Source organism: Heteronotia binoei, chromosome 14 (genome assembly GCF_032191835.1).
Source record: "Heteronotia binoei isolate CCM8104 ecotype False Entrance Well chromosome 14, APGP_CSIRO_Hbin_v1, whole genome shotgun sequence".
NCBI lineage: Eukaryota > Metazoa > Chordata > Lepidosauria > Squamata > Gekkonidae > Heteronotia > Heteronotia binoei.
In genome coordinates, this window is record NC_083236.1 from 56,286,840 (window position 1) to 56,309,010 (window position 22,171).

A 22,171-nucleotide genomic window follows, 5' to 3' on the forward strand; every position below is an offset into this window, starting at 1 on the left:
TTAAAGTGGGGGTCAGGAAAGCAGACCAGGGAATGGTCACAAACAGGCAGCCAATGTGTATTTTGGGCAAATGACCAATAATGTGATGTGCACGGCTTGCTCTGTGAGATCTCCATGGTGGTCAGATCAGGACCAATGAACAGGTGAAGTGTATTTCACAGAATACTGATAAACACAATTAAAAAAAAGAAGAACCCAGCTGGATGAGACCAATGGTCCATCTAGTCCAGCATCCCACCTCACACAGTGTCCAACCAAATGCCCTGGGGGGAGAGCCAACAAACAGGGCATAGAGGCTGAGGCCTTCATAAGAACATCAGAAGAGCCCTGCTGGATTAGACCAATGGTCCATCTAGTCCAGCATCATGCCTCACACAGTGGCCAACCAGTTCCTCTGGAGGTCCAACAACAGGGCATAGAGGCTGAGGCCTTCATAAGAACATCAGAAGAGCCTTGCAGGATCAGACCAATGGTCCATCTAGTAAAGCATCCTGTCTCACACAGTGGCTAACCAGCTCCTCTGGAGGTCCAACAACAGGGCATAGAGGCTGAGGCCTTCGTAAGAACATCAGAAGAGCCCTGCTGGATCAGACCAGTGGTCCATCTAGTCCAGCATCATGCCTCACACCGTGGCCAACCAGTTCCTCCCAAGGTCCGTCCAACAACAGGGCACAGAGGCTAAGGCCTTCCCCCCCCCCTTTAGTCAATGAAGTTTATGAAATATATTAACAAGAACCATACAAATAAATAACAATATGTGCACAAGGTGGCATACAACCGAAGAGGGCTGTGCTACAGAAGACCAATGCTTTCACATACAGGAACAATATGAACACAATACTTTCCCATCATGCTGCTAGAAGTTATCACTGAAGGAGAATCAATTAGATCCTCCATTAGGAGTAGCAGTTAGTGCTCTGTGGTGGAATGAAAGGGTGCCTCTTGGCTCTGGGATTCAGAATGTGAAGGTTTCCTTTAGCCACCCTGGCTAGCAGCCACTAATAGACATCCTCCACAAATCTGTCTAATCCCCTTTTAAAGCTTTCTATGCCTGTGACCATCACTACATCCTCTGTTAGCAAACTCCACATTTTAATCACTTGTCGTGTAAAGAAGCACACAACAAGCCACAAGTTCAGAAGTCAACTGAAAGAGTGGATCATCTTAGCTGGCAAAAAACATTTGCATTTTTGGCTTTTCGTGAACTTGATAGCTTGTCATGAATTTTGCATACATGCATAGTCGGACGAGGATCCTTGCCAATGGTCGAAAAGCAGAGGCTCCCTCAGAACGTGTTCTTCCCGAGGTCCAAACAGGTTTCTGGTCCTCAGAGGGGCAGGCATGTGTTGGAAGAAATGGAGCTGTTGACCCACACAAGAGAAGCCCATTCATGAGTCTGAATCTCTGAAAGGATCAACTGCAGTTTAGAGTCCTCCTATCAAGTGGTCATTTAGTTACATGCAACACCATTGGATGTGCTGCGTTGTCGTCGCTTCTGACTTACGGTGACCCTATGAATTAACGCCCTCCCAAACATCCCACCATTAACAGCCTTGCTCAGGCCTTGCAAATTGAAGGACAGGGCTTCCTTTACTATATCTATCTATCTATCTATCTATCTATCTATCTATCTATCTATCTATCTATCTATCTATCTATCTATCTATCTATCTATCTATCTATCTATCTATCTATCTATCTATCTATCCATCCATAAATCCATCTATCTATCTATCTATCTATCTATCTATCTATCTATCTATCTATCTATCTATCTATCTATCTATCTATCTATCTATCTATCTATCTATCTATCTATCTATCTATCTATCCATCCATCCATCCATCCATCCACCCACCCATCCATCTACCATCCATCCATCATCTATCCGTCCGTCTGTCAGTCTGCTTATCCATCTGTCTGTTGGTTAGTCGGTCCACTGGTCTGTCTGCAAATCTGTCCATCTGTCAGTCTCTTGCTCTGCTCATCCATCCATCATCTCTCTCTCTCTCTCTCTCTCTCTCTCCATCCATCCACCTACTTACCTACCTATCAGACATTAACTTTATAATCCACTCTCCCCAAAACCCGGCTCAGAGAGGGTAACAACAATGTATGGAACAGGCATGGCCAAACTGTGGCTTGGGATCTGCATATGGATATTTCACACATATTGGTTGGCTCTTGAAGCCCCCCCCCCCGCCCCCATCAGCCAGCTTGGAGAAGGCATTTCTTTCTTTAAATCACTTCTCCAAGCCAAGCCAGCCAGCAGCTTGGAGAATGCATTTAAAGTTAGTTGCTTTCTCTTCACCTCTGCAATCCTTCCTCCTCCACCTACCTACCTACCTTCCTTCCTTCCTTCCTTCCTTCCTTCCTTCCTTCCTTCCTTCCTTCCTTCCTTCCTTCCTACCTACCTACCTACCTCTGACAATCATGTCTTGTGGCTTTTAAAAATCCTATGTGGCTCATGTTAAGCAAGTTTGGCGACCTCTGGCATGGAATAAACAGCCTAAAACAATATGACTACAATAAATATTCTAACAAATTAAATGATTATAATAAAAGCAATACAATACAACTACTACACAGCGAAAAGGCTGAGTCTTTTTTTTAAATAAATAGTCTTTATTTGTTATTCTATTTAGTCCATTACAACAAATATTTGTATTTCCAACACACCCTTCCTCCCCCCCCCCCCGCACCCTTTACTCCTAGTCTCTTCCCCCCAGCCATGGGCACAAAGTCTTAGTCTTCCACGGAATGTCCGTCCCTCCTTCTATCGCTGTCCATTCTAGGTAGGTCTTCCATCTGGTCGTAATTTCCTTGGTTTTCACATCGCATGTTGTCTCCTTGTTAAGTACTGCCACGATGTCTGACTGTATAAATTCAAACAAATAGTTGTGCCAGATTTCTACTGTCCATTTACTTTTGTCCTTCCAACCCAAAGCGATGACCGCCTTACCCACCAATACCATAGCCTTGACTAAATTTTGCATACTCCTTATTATCGGGCCACCTATTGTGCTTACCAACATAAGATTAAACTCTATGGTTAATGTTATATTGCATACTTTTCTGATTATTTCGATAATTGTGTTCCAAAAGGTCTTTACTACCGGGCATTCCCACCACATACGAGCATACCAACCTTTAGAAAGTTTACAATGCCGGCGTAGCGGACTCAATCCTGGAATCATATTAGCTAATTGTGCTGGGGTCTTATACCATTTTGTAAGAAATTTATATTCAAGTTCTTTAAATTTAGTTACTTTGATTTCTTCTATTCCTTTCTTAATTTTTTTCCACCGTCCTCACCGCGAAAAGGCGGAATCTAAATCATAGTGGAGGGGCAATGTAAAATCATCTGATAAGAAGGAAAGGGGGGGGGAGGGGGAAGGAGGTGAAAGAGGAGGAGGCAATTCTAGATGAAACCTATTAGAAAGGAGTCTGTCGCTGCCTTCAACTAGAAGCTTGGTGGACCTGAAGTAGGTCCTGCAGGACCCTGATCTCTTGGAAGCACGGCTTCTTTTTTTTTTGTAGCAGGAACACCTTTGCATATTAGGCCACACACCCACTGATGTAGCCAATCCTCCTGGAGCTTACAGTAGGCCCTGTACGAAGAGGTCTGTAAGCAGGGCTCTTTTTCAAGCAGGAGCTCCTTTGCATATTAGGTCACTCACCCCTGATGTAGCCGCTCCTCCAAGAGCTTACAGGGCTCTTAGTACAGGGTCTGCTGTAAGCTCCAGGAGGATTGGCTACATCAGGGGTGTGTGGCCTAATATGCAAAGGAGCTCCTGCTACAAAAGAAGCCCTGCTCCCGGGAGAGAGTTCCACCGTCTCATGCAGGGTCTTCCTCTTTTCCTGTTGCTGTCGATTTATTGATCTTTTTCTGTTTCAATTTCCTTTGCAAGAAGACTTGACGGGTTTCAGTTATTTAACAAACAGGGCGGGGGGTAAGCAAAAACACCCTCCTCCCCGAACTTTAAAGCATTTCAATTCTTCCCTTCTGTAATCACATCCCTTTTGCATTACTGGCCACCCTCCAATCTGTAGTTGCCTCTATAAATAAATAGAGATAAAAGAAGGCTTTATGATGAAGGAAATGGCAGGTGTCCCTTCATACATACAGAGCTCTCCTTTCTTTTGAAGCGATCAGGGGGCCAGCAAAACTTTGTGTTGGCCTCACTTATGGAAGAGGGGCAGGAAAGAGAGGGGCTCTGGTTCAGTGATAGAGCACCTCCTTGGCAAGCCGAAAGTCCTAGGTTCAATCCCTGCCGTCTGGAGAGCAGTTCTGGGAGAGCACAAGCAAACTTTGAGAGATCCTGCCCAGACAACGGTGAGCTAGAGGTACCAGCGGTAGAAAGTAGCTGCTTCGTGTGCTTACAAAGAGACCAGGCGTGACTTCTGTTCTGGAGTTGCCAGGTGTCAAGGGAAATTTCTAGAGATTCGGGGGGAAAGCCATGGGAAGGAGCTCAGTGAGGATGTGATGTCATAGAGTCCGCCCTCTGAAGGTTTCGTTTCCTTCTGGGGAGCCAGTTTGGTGTTGTGGTTAAGTGTGCGGACTCTTATCTGGGAGAACCGGGTTTGATTCCCCACTCCTCCACTTGCACCTGCTGGAACGGCCTTGGGTCAGCCTTAGCTATCGCAGGAGTTGTCCTTGAAAGGGCAGCTGCTGTGGGAGCCCTCTCAGCCGCACCCACCTCACAGGGTGTCTGTTGTGGGGGGAGAAGATATAGGAGATTGTAAGCCGCTCTGAGTCTCTGATTCAGAGAGAAGGACAGGGTATAAATCTGCATTCTTCTTCTCAGTTGTCTGGAGCTCCGATGTAATTCCCGGAGAACTCCAGGCCCAAACTGGAAGTTGGCAAAGCTAAAATGTGTGAAAATGTGTTTCTTTCCAAAAAGAGAGACGATTTATGCCTTGTCCTTTATTGGATTCATGCCTTGTCTTTTATTACCCAAAGGAGTCTCAGAGTGGCTTACAATCTCCTTTCCCTTCCCCTCCCCACAACAGGCAACCTGTGAGATAGGTGGGGCTGAGAAAGCTCTGACAGAAACTGTTCTTGAGAGGAACAGCTTTGCGAGAACTTGCTACTGACTCAAGGTCACATCAGCAGGTGCAAGTGGAGGAGTGGGGACTCAAACCCAGTTCTCCCAGATAAGAGTCAGCACACTTAACCACTACACCAAACTGGCTCCCCAGGCTGAGGGTACGTCAAACTGGCGCTCAGAGAGCAGCGAGTGCCCCAAAAGACCCCCAAACCATGGCGTAGGCTTTGATCTTTTCTCGGGAGCAGCTTCTCTCACAACATGATAACATTTACCAGCTGAAATTTTCGCCTACCTTGTCATTAAAGGGAACATCTGGTTATCTTAGACAACCTCCATTTCTTAGAGGTTTGGTAAGCAGATCTGGGAATCTGTGTCTGTACTGAACATCTCAAGGAGGGGGGCATGTTTGAAAGGGTGAAAAAGTCAGGGGCGGAATTCTAGCAGGATTTCCTTTGTACATTAGGCCATACCTTCCTGATGTAGCCAATCCTCCCAGAGCTTACAAAAAAGAGCCTTGTAAGCTCTTGGAGGATTGGCTACATCAGGGGTGTGTGGCCTAATATGCAAAGGAGCTTCTGCTAGAATTCCACCCCTGGAAAAAGCAATGGGTGTGTACTCTAACCCGCTGTTCTGCTGTCAGAAAACCTCAGCCTCTTCTCCCCTCTTATGTCTTATGCTGGTGTCTAATTTCCTACCACTTTAAAAATATTTAGCTAAGACCCTCTCTGCTGCCAGTTATCTAGCATGGCCTTTCCACCAGTTCTGTACATAACTGTGCCAGGGCTTTTTTAGTAGCAGGAACTCCTTTGCATATTAGGCCACACCTCCCTAATGTAGCCAGTCCTCCTTGAGTTTACAGTAGGCCCTATACTAAGAGCCCTGTACGCTCCAGGAGGATCGGCTTCATCAGGGGGTATGACCTAATATGCAAAGAGTTCCTGCTGCAAAAATAACCCTGCTGAGCACAGTCAATTTATCCATTTGCAGATTCTCCAGGCAGAAACTCCAGAAACCCCATGGAGGATTAAGCCAGTAGAACTACAGCTTTCCTAGATCAACATTTAACCTGATAACTTTAGATTTCAAAAATATAAGATTAGTGGCATTCATATCCTGGCGGGCTTGGAAGACTGTGGAAACTCAATAGCAATAGGGGCAGGAATCTGGATTTTTGTGGGAGGAGCCTGATGGAATCTGGGATGTTGTAGTAGGTGGGGCCTGGCAGAATCTGGGACATTGTCGCTGAGGCCTGGTGAAATCTGGATTTTTGTGCGTGGGGCCTGGCAGATTCTGGGACATTGTCGCTGAGGCCTGGTGGAATCTGGCTTTTTGTGGGTGGAGCCTGGTGGAATCTGGAATGTTGTAGGTGGGGCTTGGCAGATTCTGGAACATTGTCGCTGAGGCCTGGTGGAATCTGGCTTTTTGTGGGTGGAGCCTGGTGGAATCTGGGATGTTGTAGGTGGGGCCTGGCAGATTCAAGGACATTGTCACTGAGGCCTGGTGGAATCTGGATTTTTGTGGGTGGAGCCTGGGGGAATCTGAGATGTTGTGGGTGGGGCCTGGTAGAATCTGGATTTTTGTTGGTGGAGCCTGGTGGAATCTGGGATGTTGTGGGTAGGGCCTGGTGGAATCTGGATTTTTGTGGTTGGAGCCTGGTGGAATCTGGGATGTTGTAGGTGGGGCCTGACAGAATCTGGGACATTATTGCTGAGGCCTGGTGAAATTCTGATTTTTGTTGGTGGAGTCTGGTGGAATCTGGGATGTTGTGGGTGGGGCCTGGTGGAATCTGGATTTTTGTGGGTGGAGCCTGGTGGAATCTGAGATGTTGTGGGTGGGGCCTGGCAGATTCTGGGACATTGTCGCTGAGGCCTGGTGGAATCTGGATTTTTGTGGGTGGGGCCTGGCAGAATCTGGGACATTGTGGCTGAAGCCTGGTGGAATCTGGATTTTTGTGGGCGGAGCCTGGTTGAATTTGGGGTGTCATGGGTGGAGCCTAACAGAGTCTAGATTTTATGGTCTTCTCAGATCTCAGTATTGATTAAAACTGATTGTACAATGACAAAGTCTAGTTAGCAACCTACTCAATGACTTTCATTATTTTATAAAGGGTCATAAAAGATATTGTTGAAAAGGCACAATAAAGGCACGCACAAACCATTTCACCGAAGATTCTGTTGTTTTCATTTTTGTTTTAAAAAAACCCCATGCCTAGATGGAGCCTCTTGATTGGAATAAGATTTCCTTTTCACCGCTGTCCTGTTTTGTTTCTTTGACAAAAGCTGCCCCCCCTGTACCCTGCTTCCTACTGCCTTTGTAGCTAGCATTTGCGCTCCCCCCCTCCCCTCCCTTAAAAGGTTTGATGATGCATTGTGATTTTCCCTTTTCTACGGGGGCTTTATGAAGGGAGCTGGAGGCAGTTCTCATTAGTCTCTCTGACATCTTTTATCACTTATCAGAGGAACAAGCAAACGGAGAGCAATTCCTTTGATCATGGCAAAAGTAGAAAGACTATTTAAAAAAAAAACCCTATGAAGATTTGCTAAGTAGAAAGTGGGGAAGACAGTCGGCAGCGTGTTTCAAAGGAAGAAACATGATTTAAAGTTGCCAGATTTGCTTGTATGTATTAAAGAATTGTTAATGATGCTACATTCTCTCTCCACCACCCCCTTCCCATATCCTTCATTTTCTTCCTTTGCTTTTTCTTTCTTTTAAACAGGCAAACAAGTGATCGGAGGCAGCAAGGGCAGGTATCAATGAAGTGCGGGGGAAAATAGCTTGAAAGATGGGTTGTCTCAAAGGGATTCGTGGCTTCATCGGGGAAAAAAAAATGGCTGGAAGTGAAGATGGGGGGAAAAAATAAAACAAAAATAGGAGCGTGCAATTTAGCTCTCCCGGGAGAGCAGTGCTGAATGCCGTAAAGGGTCCGGCTCCTTTGAGAGGAAGCAGGATTTTGTCGCGGTGAATGGGGCGTCGGGGAAGGATGTCTGAGGAAATTGGAAACCTTGTCGTTATCCTTCTGTAACGCAGGCCCCTCGATGCTCAAAGAGACCCGGAGAAAAAGGGCCGTCTCTCGAATCGGTATTGTAGGTGAGAAGAAAGCATCATATCTGGGGAATAGACTATTTTGTCAAGCTGATTCTTTCCCCTGTTCCTTCCGTCCTTGTTACTGGAGGACCTTGATGCTTCAGATGGAGCGGAAAGTTCAGTGGCTTGCTTTAACCGGCACCAAGTCGTGTGGCGATGGCTGTCGCTGTCAAGGACATGGGAGGGGGAGATGCCCCGATGTGACCGGCAGGGTCCCATCTCTCCTGTGAGCTCTGTGGAACATTAGCCCCCAAGGTCAATCTTGCTCTATCCAAGGACTTCCTATGTTGGGGGGAGACCATTGCTCAGCGGCAAAGTATCAGCTTGGCATGCAGAAAGTCCCAGGTTTCAGCCCCAGCACCCCCAATTAAAGGATTTTGCAGTAGGTCAGGGGTGTCAAACCTGCGGCCCGGGGGCTGAATCAGCCCCCCCCCCCCCGAGCAACTAGCTCTTATCTGCTTCCTTCTCGCTCTCTCTTGCTTCCTTCTGCATCTCAGCTTGCTTTGCAATCGCGCTTGAGCTACAGAGCAAAACCTCAATTTTTTCCATTGGTTGAGGCTTCTCCCTCTCCTGGTCTCCTGGGAAGGGAAAGAGCCAGAGCTTCCTTTGTCCAGTTCCCTGGATCCCATGGGAGAAATACAAAGAAAAGCACCTTTAAAACCAATAAGTGCTAATGTTTTAAGCATGCTTTATTTTAAGTTTTTAAAGCTTTAGTCATGTTTACTTGTGTCCTTTAAAAAGTTTTTATCTCTGCTACCTAATCTTAAATAGGTATACACATGAGGAGGGCGATGAAGGTGGTGAGGGGTCTGGAGACTAAGTCCTATGAAGAAAGGTTGAAGGAGCTGGGCATGTTTAGCCTGGAGAGGTGGTGGCTGAGAGATTATATGATCACTATCTTCAAGTATTTGAAGGGCTGTCATAGAGAGGATGGTGTGGAATTGTTTTCTGTGGCCCCAGAAGGTAGAACCAGAACAAATGGGTTGAAATTAAATCAAAAGAGTTTCCAGCTCAACATTAGGAAGAACTTCCTGACCGTTAGAGCGATTCCTCAGTGGAACAGGCTTCCTTGGGAGGTGGTGGGCTCTCCTTCCTTGGAGGTTTTTAAACAGAGGCTAGATGGCCATCTGACAGCAATGCAGATCCTGTGAATTTAGGGGGAGGTATTTGTGAGTTTCCTGCATTGTGCAAGGGGTTGGACTAGGTGACCCTGGAGGCCCCTTCCAATTCTTTGATTCTATGGACCTTCACAATAATCCTTTGAGGGCTCATCCAGTTTAGTGTAGTGGTTAAGAGTGGGGGATTCTAATCTGGGAGAACTGGGTTTGATTCCCCACTTCTCCACATGCACCTGCTGATGTGACCTTGGGTCAGTCATAATGCTCTCAGAGCTGTTCTCTCAAGAGCAATTCTTGAAAGAGCTCTCTCAGCCCCACCTACCTCACAGAATGTCTGTTGTGAGGAGGGGAAGGGAGAGGAGATTGTAAGCTGCTCTGAGACACCTTCAGATAGTGTAGAGTGGAATATAAAACCAATTCCTCCTCTCCTTCTCCTCTGAGTGACATGTGGTCTGTCCTTAATGCATTTTATTCTGGTTTCCAAGGGGGTTCAGTGTACTATATATTATTTGAAAATTTTCTGTGACTTGCAGACCACCAACCTGGTTTTGCAAGTAACAGAAAACTTTGGCGTTCTTAACCTGAATCTGAAAATATTAATGTGAAGCTTGAAAAAGCAAATGCGAAACGAGGGCACAGGTACGCCCTTGTTGCATTTCAATGAATTGCCAGTTGTACTCCAAAAAAGGACTTCTGGATCGATTTGACATCCCTGTTATACCTTAATCTTCTTGCGCTTCACCACCAGACTTCCTAGCAAGAAACAACATTGAATTGCGCTAAAGATTATCAAGACTCTTTAAAGTTAAAAAAAGAGGTAAAGGTAGTCCCCTGTGCAAGCACCAGTGGTTTTCAACTCTGGGGTGACGTTGCTTTCACAGAGTTTTCACGGCAGACTTTTTACGGGGTGGTTTGCCATTGGCTTCCCCAGTCATCTACACTTCCCTCCCAGCAAGCTGGGGACTCATTTGACCGACCTCAGAAGGATGGAAGGCTGAGTCAACCTGGAGCCGGCTACCTGAACCAGCTTTCGCTGGGATCGAACTCAGGTCGTGAGCAGAGAGCTCATACTGCAGTACTGCAGCTTTACCACTCTGTGCCGTGGGGCTGCTTCAGGATTCTTTACTGCTGGCTTTTGATACGTTCCGTTTGTTTTGTGTGGCAGACTGATAGTAGCTTATTTCAACATTTGTATTCAATATTCTTTACTAAATTCTTTATTTCAGCTTCATAATTTGAGGCTGGTAATTGCAGAAGCTACGGGCTTTTATCTCAATTTCCAAATTGGGGTTTGCCAACCATACTGCTGCCCCCCAGAATGCCCACTTCCGTTCAGAAGTGCATCCTCCAGAAATGTACTTTCTCTTGTTTAATTTCTAAAACCAGAAGCATGGATATCTGAGTTAGATCCTGAGTCCTCCAGACCTTTGGATCTAGCCCCAAAAGATCTGGTTAGGCAGTGATAAGAAGCAAAGAAACTCTGCATATGCTTTGAGCCAGCTTGGTGGAGAGTACAGACAAGGTTCTGGAAGACCCAGGGTTGAATCTTCACCAGTGTTCTCTCTAAGCTGAGTAAGTGTGAGCTAGCCCACAGTTTTTTTAGCCTCCAGCTCACACATTTTTGTCTTAGCTCAGGAAACATGGCCCCAGAGCAAACTAATGTATGCAGTGGCTCACAATTTGAATGCCAGTAGCTCACAAAGTAGCATTTTTGCTCACAAGACTCCACAGCTTAGAGAGAATATTGCGAACTAATGTATGCAGTGGCTCACAACTTGAATGCCGGTAGCTCACAAAGTAGGAGTTTTGCTCACAGAACTCCACAGCTTAGAAGGAATATTGAGCATCACTCTGGCATGATGGAAGCCAGTTCCTCTCTCTCGGCTTCACCTACTTTACAGGGTTGTTGTCAGGTGGAATTCTAGCAGGAGCTCCTTTGCATATTAAGCCACACACCTCTGATGTAGCCAATCCTCCAAGAGCTTACAAAAAGAGCCTTGAAAGCTCTTGGAGGATTGGCTACATCAGGGGTGTGTGTGACCTAATATGCAAAGGAGCTCCTGCTAGAATTCCGCTCTGGGTTGCTGTGGAGATTAAATGGGAGAAGAGAGCTTGTAAGGCGCTTTGCTTCCCTACTGGAGAGAAAAGGGGCTATAAATTAAACATAGACATGAAGGTTCTCTGTCATATTCCCTACATGAGCCACAGAGTTGAAAATTTTTTTTGAGGGGGGCGGGTTGCTGACTAGGGATGGCAGCCTCCAAGTGGGACCGGGAGATCCCCTGGAATTACTGCTCATCTCCAGACTACAGAGATCAGTTCCCCTGGAGAAAAAGGATGCTTTGGAGGGTGGCATCGCACCCCACTGAGGTCCCTGTCCTCCCCAGGCTCCACACCCAAAGCTCCAGGCTCCACCCCCAAAGCTTCAGGCTCCACCCCAAAGCTCCAGGCTCCACCCCCAAAGCTCTAGGTTTTTTGACCTGGATCTGGCAATTCTACCCCCCCCCCCCGCAAGGTCCCGCAACAGTTTGCATGTTTGCTTGTTTTATTCGATTTTTAGCCTTCCCTTCCCATAGAACAGGCTCAGGGCGGGTTGCATCATAAAAACAATCGACAGTAAAAAAAACCCCAAACAATTTAAAACACATAAAATCTAAAATTACAGCAAGTCTACCCCGCCCGCCCCCAAGGTTCCTCAATAGTTGGAGAACCGTAATCCTGACACAAATGAATTTCATTTGGAGAGCCAGTTTGGTGTAGTGGTGAAGTGCACGGACTCTTATGTGGGAGAACCGGGTTTGATCCCCCACTTGCAGCTGCTGGAATGGCCTTGGGTCAGCCAGAGCTCTTGCATATGGATAAACATACGGAGCAGAGGTCCATCAGTGGCTGTTAACCACAGCATATTGATGGAACTCTGTCTGGGGGTTAGTGATGCTCTGTATTCTTGGTGCATGGGGGAGGAACAGTGGGAGGGCTTCAAGTGTCGTGGCCCCACTGATAGACCTCCTGAGGGCACCTCAGGTTTTTTTTGGGCCACTGGGTGACACAGAGTGTTGGACTGGATGGGCCATTGACCTGATTCAACACGGCTTCTCTTAGGTCCTTGAAAAGGCAGCTTCTGTGAGAGCTCTCTCAGCCCCACCCACCTATAGGGTGTCTGTTGGGGGTGAAGAAGATAAAGATATTGTAAGCTGCTCAGAGACTTTGATTCAGAGAGAAGGGCGGGATAGAAATCTATGGTGGTCTCCTTCTCCTTCTCCTTCTTCTTCTTCTTCTTCTTCTTCTTCTTCTTCTTCTTCTTCTTCTTCTTCTTCTTCTTCTTCTTCTTCTTCTTCTTCTTCTTCATTTCATTATCCTGCTGGCCTCTTTGCGTTCCATCCCCTAGATCCATTGTTTTTGACTCTGCCAATGGGGCTCCCTGGCCAACCTAAGCTAAAACCTTGAAATGGCAGCTGCATTGGCTTCCTATTTTCCTTTGCGCCGCTCAGGGGGGGGGGAAAGAAAAGGTGGGTTTGCTTTTTCTCCTCTCCTCCCCTCATTATTTGATAGTTCTTTTAGGAGTTGCGAGTTTTAACTTTGTCTCCTTTTGATCAGGAGGAAATGGTGGAGCAGGAATGCAGGCGCTGCGGTGACTCCGGCTTTGAACTCACCAGGCCTAAAAGTCTGCAAGAATATTTTTTTTCTCTTTCAGCTTTCTGGCTGGCTCATACCGCTTCCTGATAAAGAGAGATATTAAACTGTCCTTAAGGACGGCTAGAAAAGTAAAGCTTTTCCCATTCCAAAACTCACGATGGAATTGGTTTTTTTAATTATTAAAGGATATAAAAAATTTAAATGCTAGACTTTGGGAATTATTTATTTCTAACGCTTTCTTTTTTTAAAAGCCCCCCTTTTGCTATTTAAAATTAAAAGTTTTGATTCTTTTTTTTTAAACGCACCTGGTTTCTGGTTCATGCCTAGAATGCCTGGCTTGCAGTCGATGCCACAGCACCATCTAGTGGCTGATTAGAGAGCCTTCAGGGTGAAACGCTTCCTGCTGCGTATTCTGAAACTTTTTATAGGAGAATTGTACTTTTCCAGAAAAGCGGCTAGGAAAAAGGGGTGTGGTCCTGGTGGTCTTCGGTGCAAATCCTGCAGCAGCTGCAAATGAACGAGGCGATCTCCAACAATGTTCTCTCTAAGCTGAATTCGTGTGAGCTAGCTCACCGTTTTTAAGCCTCTGGCTCACACATTTTTGTCTTTGCTCAGGAAAAAAATGGCCCCAGAGCAAGCTAATATATGCAACGTCAACGCCAGTAGCTCACAAAGTAGAATTTTTGCCCACAAGACTTCACAGCTTAGAGGGAGCATTCAAGCACGCTGCTTCCCCCCCCCGCCCCCCCTCCCACAGTGGGTTATTGCAGGGAGGGGCTCCAGCAAGACGGTTACATTCAGAGCTTTTTTTGTAGCAGGAACTCCTTTGCGTATTAGGCCATATTGCGGTTGGGGAGGTCATCAGAAAGCACAGGAGGAGGGAAATGTCTGTTGGGCACTCCATTATTCCCTATGGAGACCAATTCCCACGGGGTATGATGGAGAATTTATCTGTGAGTATCTGGGGCTCGGGGGGGGGGGGCTGTTTGTTGAGGTAGAGGCACCAATATTTATTTATTTATATTTATTTATTTATATTTCGATTTATATCCCGCCCTTCCCACCGAAGTGGCTCAGTATAGCATCTGGTGCCTCTCCTCAACCCACCCACCCCCAAGTTTCAAAAACATTGGATCAGGGGGTCCAATTCTATGAGCCCCAAAAGAAGGTGTCCCTATCCTTCATTATTTAAACCAGGGGTGTCATTTGTTATGAGAACTGGATCTGACCTAAATGAGACCTGGTTGGGCTGGGACATGTTGGGCCAGGCCATGTGTGTACCTATTTAAGAGTAAGTAGAAGAGATAAACTTTATAAAGGACACAAACACAATTAAAAAAAAAACTTAAAACATGTTTCAAACATTCGCACTCATTGGTCTTAAAGGTGCTTTCTTTGTATTTCTCCCATGGGATCCAGGGAACTGGGCAAAGGAATCTCTAGCTCTTTCCTTCCTTCCTTCCTTCCTCTGGGGACTGGGGGGGGGGGAGCCTCAGCCAATAGAAGGAAGAGAGGCTTGGCTCAGTAGCTCTGCTGTGGGATTGAGAGAGCCTGGCAAAGCAAGCTCTGCCTTCCCCCCCTTCCTCCCCAAGGGAGGAGCCTCAGCCAATGGAGAAAATAGAGGTTTTGCTCTGTAGCTCCTGTGCAATTGAGCAAGCCTTGGAAAACAAGCTGTGATGCAGAAGGAAGTAAGAGAGAGGGAGAAGGAAGCAGACGGCAGCCAGTTGCTCGGGGGCCTAATAGGAGTCCTCTGGGGGCCTGATTTGGCCCCCAGGCTGCATGTTTGACACTCCTGATTTAAATGATGGCATTTAAAAGGCATGTGGTCCCTTTAAATGTGATGGCCGGAACTCCCTTTGGAGTTCAATCGTTCTTGTCACACCCTTGCTCCTGGCTCCACTCCCAAAGTCTCCTGGCTCCAAAGTCCCCAGATATTTCTTGAGTCAGACCTGGCAACCCTAAATCTCCAGGAATTTCCAAACCCAGAATTGGCAATCCTAGAAGGATGCCCTAGAAACAAGGTGTTGCATTGCAGCTGGGAGCAGCTGGCTTTCCTGCATATTTCCGAAAGAACCAGACATTGTCCTGGACCCCTTCATTTGTTTTCAAGAGTGATATAAGAGCTATTATTTCTTTAATGGCCCAAATGATCTATTAATTGATATGGAAATAGGCCCAGGCTCAGTAGTTTGTAGTGCAAATCCCCGAGGCAGTTTAAACGGATCTGCTGAGATTTTATTTAAATTTGTGGGGGGGGGGGAGTGGATATGAGCTATCTGAGGTTTGTGAGGCAAACTAGGCAGATGGCCGCTGTCTCCTCTTTCCGCTGAGATGAAACCACTCCAGTTATATGTTTTGACTGACGCACCATTACAGGTTTGTCGAGTGAGAGCCGTCATATTGAGGCTCCAAAATCTGCTGTCATGGAAGAGAAAAGGTATAAAAGCTTTTGTGTTTTTTTTGCTGTCAAATCGCAACTGACTTAAGCCCCCCCCCCCCCGGTGGGATTTTCGAGGCATGAGACGAACAGAGGTGGTTTGCCGTTGTCTGCCTCTGCATTGGGCCCCTGGACTTTCTTGGGCAGACCCTGCTTAGCTTCTGAGATCTGATGAGTTCAAACTAGCTGGTCATAAGAACGTCAGAGGAGCCATGTTGGATCAGGCCAATGGCCCATCTAGACCAACACTCAGTGGCCAAAAAAACCCCAGGCACCATCAGGAGGCCCATCGGTGGGGCCAGGACACTAGAAGCCCTTCTGCTGTTGCCCCACCCAAGCACCAAGAATACAGAGCATCACTTGCCCCAGACAGAAAGTTCCTTCTATGCCAAGGGTGGCCAAGCAGTGGCTCTCAAAGCCTCCACTGTCCCATCAGCCAGCTTGGAGAACACATTTTTCTCTTTATATCACTCCCCCAAGCCAAGCTGCTGGCAGCTTGAATAATGCATTTAAAGTTAAATTTGCTTTCTTTCTACCTCTTGCTCCCCTCAACATCTACACTTTCCTTCCTTCCTTCCTTCCTTCCTTCCTTCCTTCCTTCCTTCCTTCCTTCCTTCCTTCCTTCCTTCCTTCCTTCCTTCCTTCCTTCTCTCATACATCTGGCATTCATGACTTGCAGCTCTGAAACATCTGTCGTTTATTCTATGTGGCTCTTAATGTTAAGCAAGTTTGGCCACCCCTGATCTATATCTTGTGGCTAATAGCCACTCATGGTATAGTTATCAGGTTGCCATAAGTCGTCTGACTTTAAAAAAAAAGAAAAAAAAGTTTAATCTGCTGTTCTCTAGGGGTAGCTTCAGTTTCAATGCACCTTATCAGCATATGAGGACAACAATATCATGTTCTTTCTCCCCCACTTCTCATCCCCAGTGGCAAAGGGTTATGTGCAGGTATAGGCAACCTGAAGTGATGCTCATTCACACTGGTATGTTTGTATCTGGTGGGTTCACAGTTTTCTCGAAACAGAAAAAGCCATTGCATGCAATTCCAACGTTTAATAAATCTTCTTAAAATGAAAGATTTGAGTAACAGTCACTCTAGCGAGGTGGTATAACAAGCTTCCAAGGAGGATAAATATTATTTTGGAAGGTCTCCTATATGCTTCAGTTCTCAGTAGATCTGTACTAAGCTGGAAAGTATGAATCTCTATTAAGGGTCGCAGACGTGGAAGCTGTCTCAATATTTCCTTCCAAAAATGGATGCTGATAAATATCAAAAAAATCTAGCAGTACACTAGACCTTTTTTTGTAGGAAAAAAGCCCAGCAGGAACTCATTTGTATATTAGGCCACACCCCCTGACACCACCATTGTTCGCACAGGGCTTTTTTTTTGTAGAAAAAGCCCAGCAGGAACTCATTTGTAAATTAGGCCACAGCCCCTGACACCAAGCCAGCTGGAACTGTGTTCCTGTGCATTCCTGCACAAAAAAAGAACAAGAAGAAAAACCCTGGCAGTACATATAGATAAACAGTTTAGCTAAAAAAACTGCTGCTCTTCTCTGCAGCATTTTTGGGGGCCATACATAGTCATCATCAGAATTGTCTGTTAAGTTTGAACTAGGGAAATCTGCATGGCAATAGGGCTGGGCGGGGAATATTTCGTCAGCATCAGGACTTGTCTTGTAGAAAAAGCCCAACAGGAACCAATTTGCATATTAGGCCACACACCCTTGACATCACCATTTTTTCACACAGGGTTTGTTTTGTAGGGAAAGCGCAACAGGAACTCATTTACATATTAGGCCACACCCCCTGGCACCAAAGCGGCCCCGTGGTGCAGCGGTAAAGCGGCAGTACTGCAGTGCTGTGATCTGAACTCTCTGCTCACGACCTGAGTTCGATCCCAGCGAAAGCTGGTTCAGATAGCTGGCCCAAAGTTGATTCAGCCTTCCATCCTTCTGAGGTCGGTAAAACGAGTCCTCAGCTTGCTGGGGGGAAAGTGAAAAAGACTGGGGAAGGCAATGGCAAACCACCCCATAAAAAGTCTTCCGTGAAAACTTTGTGAAAGCAGCGTCACCCCAGAGTCGGAAACGACTGGTGCTTGCACTGGGGACCTTTCCTTTCCTGGCACCAAGCCAGCCGGAACTGCATTCCTGTGCAAAAAAACCCCAAACAAACCTGGTCAGCATAAATGTTCTTCAGAAGTTCCTCAAAGTCGGCTTCCAGTTCCATGCTGGCATCTGCTACTTCTGCATCAGGTTCATTATACACAGCACAGTTTTGGAAGATCAGTCAGAAATCAGCTACAAAAGCTTCTGGTTTTCTGTACAGTGGGTGATGGGCCTGCAATCTACCCTTAATGGTTGACAAGTCCATTGGCTTCTTAATTATTTTGCAGTAGTAAGAGCGCCGTGGTGCGGAGTGGTAAAGCTGCAGTACTGCAGTCTAAGCTCTGCTCACGACCTGAGTTCGATCCCGGTGGAAGCTGGGTTCAGGTAGCCATCTTGAGGTTGACTCAGCCTTCCATCCTTCCAAGGTCTGTAAAATGAGTAGCTTGCTGGGGAAGGCAGTGGCAAACTACCCCGTAAAAAGTTTGCTGTGAGAACGTTGTGAAAGCAACATCGCCCCAGAGTCAGAAACGACCGGTGCTTGCATAGGGGACTACCTTTTTAGTAAGGCACCATAGCGGGGGACAGGCTCTTGAAAAGCATGAACATGTGAACATATGAAGCTGCCTTATACTGAATCAGACCTTTGGTCCATCAAAGTCAGTATTGTCTTCTCAGACTGGCAGCGGCTCTCCAGGGTCTCAAGCTGAGGTTTTTTTCACACCTATTTGCCTGGATCCTTTTTTGGAGATGCCAGGGATTGAACCTGGGACCTTCTGCTTCCCAAGATGCTCTACCACTGAGCCACCATGGGCTCCTCTCATGGCAGTAAAAGGTACAGCAGTGATCTTTCACGCTTCCTTTGATCTGAAGGAGACAGTCCCATATTGCCCTCCAATTTTGCTTTCCCTTCAGACGTACGGCTTAGACACATTCTATTTGTGGGCTGTACAGATGGCGGCAGAATGGGGACATTCACTCTCCACTTGGAAAATTCCTGAGCGTCGGGACATGGTAGGGTTGCCGGGTGCAACTCAAGAAATTTCTGAGGGTTTTGGGGGTGGAGCCAAGAGGAAGGTTGTGGCTAGGGTTGCCAAGTCCAATTAAAGAAAAATCTGGGGACTTTGGGGGTGGAGCCAGGAGACTTTGGGGGTGGAGCCAGGAGACTTTGGGGGGTGGAGCCAAGAACAAGGATGTGACAAGCATAATTGAACTCCAAGGGAGTTCTGGCCATCACATTTAAAGGGACAGCACACCTTTTAAAATTCCTTTCTTCCATAGGAAATAATGAAGTATAGGGGCACCATTTTTTGGGGCTCATAGAATTGGACCCTCTGGTCCAATCGTTTTGAAACTTGGGGGGTATTTTGGGGAGAGGCACTAGATGTTATACTAAAAATTTGGTGCCTCTACCTCAAAAAATAGCCCCCCCCCCAGAGCCCCCAATACCAACTGATGAATTCCCTATTATTCCCTATGGGAATCATTCTCCATAGGGAATAATAGAATGCCCAGTAGACATTTCCCTCCCCCCCCCACGCTTTCTAAAAGGGGGGAGGGCCTCCAAACCAGGGAATCCCCTGCCCCCTCCCTCACACACACACACACACACACTTACCAGATCTTCTTCCGGAGAACTCTTGCTGTGAAAGTGAAAGCAAAAGAAAGGGCGGGGCTGTTCTCCCAAGCCCTTCCTGCTCCCTGCCCAGCCTTAAAGCGGCAGACATTTTACAAACGGCTCAGGAGCTCTATAATGAAGCCTACAGGTATGTTCTCCCCCCCCCACCCCCCGCTTCTCACTTCTTGAAGACCGGGAGATGAGGCTGCAAACCCAGGGGACTCCCGCCAGAGCGGGAGGGTTGGGAAGGCTAGTTGTGGCAAGCATGACTGAATTCCAAAGGGAGTTCTGGCCAAATTTAAAGGGAACACATTTAAAGGGACTGTAATGTACTGAGTTGTGAGATGGGTTGAAGGCAACATGCTTTATTCGGTGGTACATTACAAGAGAGGGAACATGCGGGCCGGGCCCCGCTTATATACATTACCCGGAACTGCCCCCCAGTCTGACCAGTCCAATCCTGGTCAGTCAAACTTCCCGCCACAGATCTTGATGGGCGACCCGTGGGGTCGCCTCTGTAGCGATCGCCATGCCTCTGTAGCGATCGCCATGCTTATGTTTCAAGACATAACAGGGACTATAAACTGGTACTTGTGGCGTTTGTATTCTAGCAACTGGCAATCCCCAAGATGTCAAGTGAAGCCAGCCAGCTTGCAATCTTGTTTTCCCCACTTGACGCAGCGAGGAAAGCTCCACTCTGGCCAGGGGCTTGCCCATTGCTGCAAGGCAGCTGAGACCTGAGGGACCAACCACTGCTGCCTCCCAACAGCCACTGTCTGCCCAAGCATAACATTTGCAATCAGCTGTGATTTTGATGGCACTTTCCACGACCACAGTTGCTGTAGTCCTGTGGTGTCATGATCCTGGGCCTAGCGAGGCCTGCAGGCCCCAGGGAAGCCTGCTTAGGAGTACTTGGAAGAGCCTACATTTCCCAGGATCCCCTTTATCCCTCTGATTGGGTAGCTAGGGTTTTGGAGGGAAACTGGGCCAGAGAGGGGTGGGGCCTGGGAGGAGAAGATAAAAAGGCCAAGCCCATGAAGGGGGTGTTCTTTTCCCAGGAGGCAGAGCTGAAGAGGAGCTGCTGCCAGGAAGAGACCCTTGCCCTTAGAGGAAGGGTGAGTAGGTTAGGTCTGACTGAGACAGCAGGGAAGCTAAGTTCAGACGGGTTAGGGCATTTGTTTATTTTCCCTTCACCCTTTTACTGTTTTATTGCACCTTGTTAATTTATATTGCACTGAAATAAACCTTTTTGTTGTTGTTGTTCACTCTGCCTGGTCCTCATGCCTATTATTTGGCCTAAACTACAGGAGGCCTAAAGGGCTTGGGATGGGACTCTGGGCCTTCTCAAGGGGAACCCTTAACCCAGAGTGGTGGCAGCACTTGGGAAGACCCCCCTGAGTCGTGACATGTGGGAACAGAGGTTGCACAGGCAGAATGTTTTTCACGTTTTATTGTCAGTGACAGACCCCTGGTGGCTACAGAAGTGTGGTGGCAGAAGCCAGGCCTTCCAGCCTAACAGGAACCTTGCAGGCTGCCTTTGCCTAACCAAGGTCCCTGCCTGATGTAAAGTGCTGAATGCTAGAACTTGGTGGCATCCTATGAATTCAACAGGCAGTAGATTTAGGACAGACAAAAGGAAGTATGATGTGTAGTTAGCTTGTGGAAGTAGGGTTGCCAACCTCCAGGTGAGGCCAGTATTACAGTCTGTCATCTGGAGATTGGGGTGAGGCCAGTATTACAGTACATCATCTGGAGATTGGGGTAGGTATTTGTGGGTTTCCTGCATTGTGCAGGAGGTTGTGCAGTGTTTGTGACCAACACTGAAGTCCTCAAGAGGGCGGAGGTTACAAGCATCGAGGCACTGCTGTTGAAGACGCAACTGCGCTGGGCAGGGCATATTTCTAGGATGGAAAACCACTGCCTTCCCAAGATTGCTCTGTATGGTGAACTTTCCACCGGCCATCGAAATAGAGGGGCACCAAAGAAGAGGTACAAGGACTCCTTGAAGAAATCCCTTGGCACCTGTTGCATCAGCCATCACCAGTGGTCTGACCTAGCCTCAGATCGCAAAGCATGGAGGCACACCATCCACCAGGCTGTCTCTTCCTTTGAGAACGCACGCATAGCTGGTCTTGAGGACAAAAGGAGATTGAGGAAGAATCGCACTGCTACAGCACCAACCCCAAATCACTTTTCCCTGCAGCCACTGTCCCGCATTGGTCTTGTCAGCCACCAGCGAGCCTGCAGCAGACGTGGACTACTGCACCCTTCTTAAATCTTCGTTCGCGAAGTCAAGCCGAGAGAGAGAGAGAGCAGGAGGTTGGACTAGATTACCCTGGAGGTCCCTTCCAACTATGATTCTATGAACAGTTCCCCCTCGAGAAAATGACTGCTTTGGAGGTTGGACTTTGTGGCACGATACTTTTTTGAGGTTCCTCCCCAAATCCCACCAACCCCAGGCACCACTCCCAAATCTCCAGGAATTTCCCAACCTGGAATTGACAACCGTATCTGGAACACTGTGCCACAAGATGGTTTTAAAAGAGATTTAGTCACATTCATGGAGAATCTGAATCCATCAGCGGTGGTCAGCTGCAGTGGCTAAATGGATCCTCCATCATCAGAGGCAGTGTACCTGTGAATACCAGTTGCTGGTGGGTGGCGGGGAAAGACAACTGTGGAAACAAGTTTTGATCTCTTTGTTTCGCTTGTAGGCTTTCTGGGGGTCTACTGTGGGAAACAAGATGGTGGCCTAGAATGGGCCATTGGTTGAATTCAGCAAGGCTCTTCCTATAATCTTAAAAACTGCTCATAATCCTTCCATGCCAGGAAAAGGCCATGGGCTACCTAAGTGGACCATGTCATCACATAAGAACGTCTTGTATACCAGCCGAATCCACAGTTGTAAAGAGCCAATACAATGAAGAAATCCCAATGGTGTAGCGCTATAATAAAATGTTTTCTCACATGGAGAGGAGGTGGCTAAGAGGTGATATTATCACCATCTTCAAGTACTTGAAGGGCTGTCATATAGAGGATGGTGTGGAATTGTTTTCTGTGGCCCCAGAAGGTAGAACCAACAGGTTGAAATTAAATCAAAAGAGTTTCCAGCTCAACA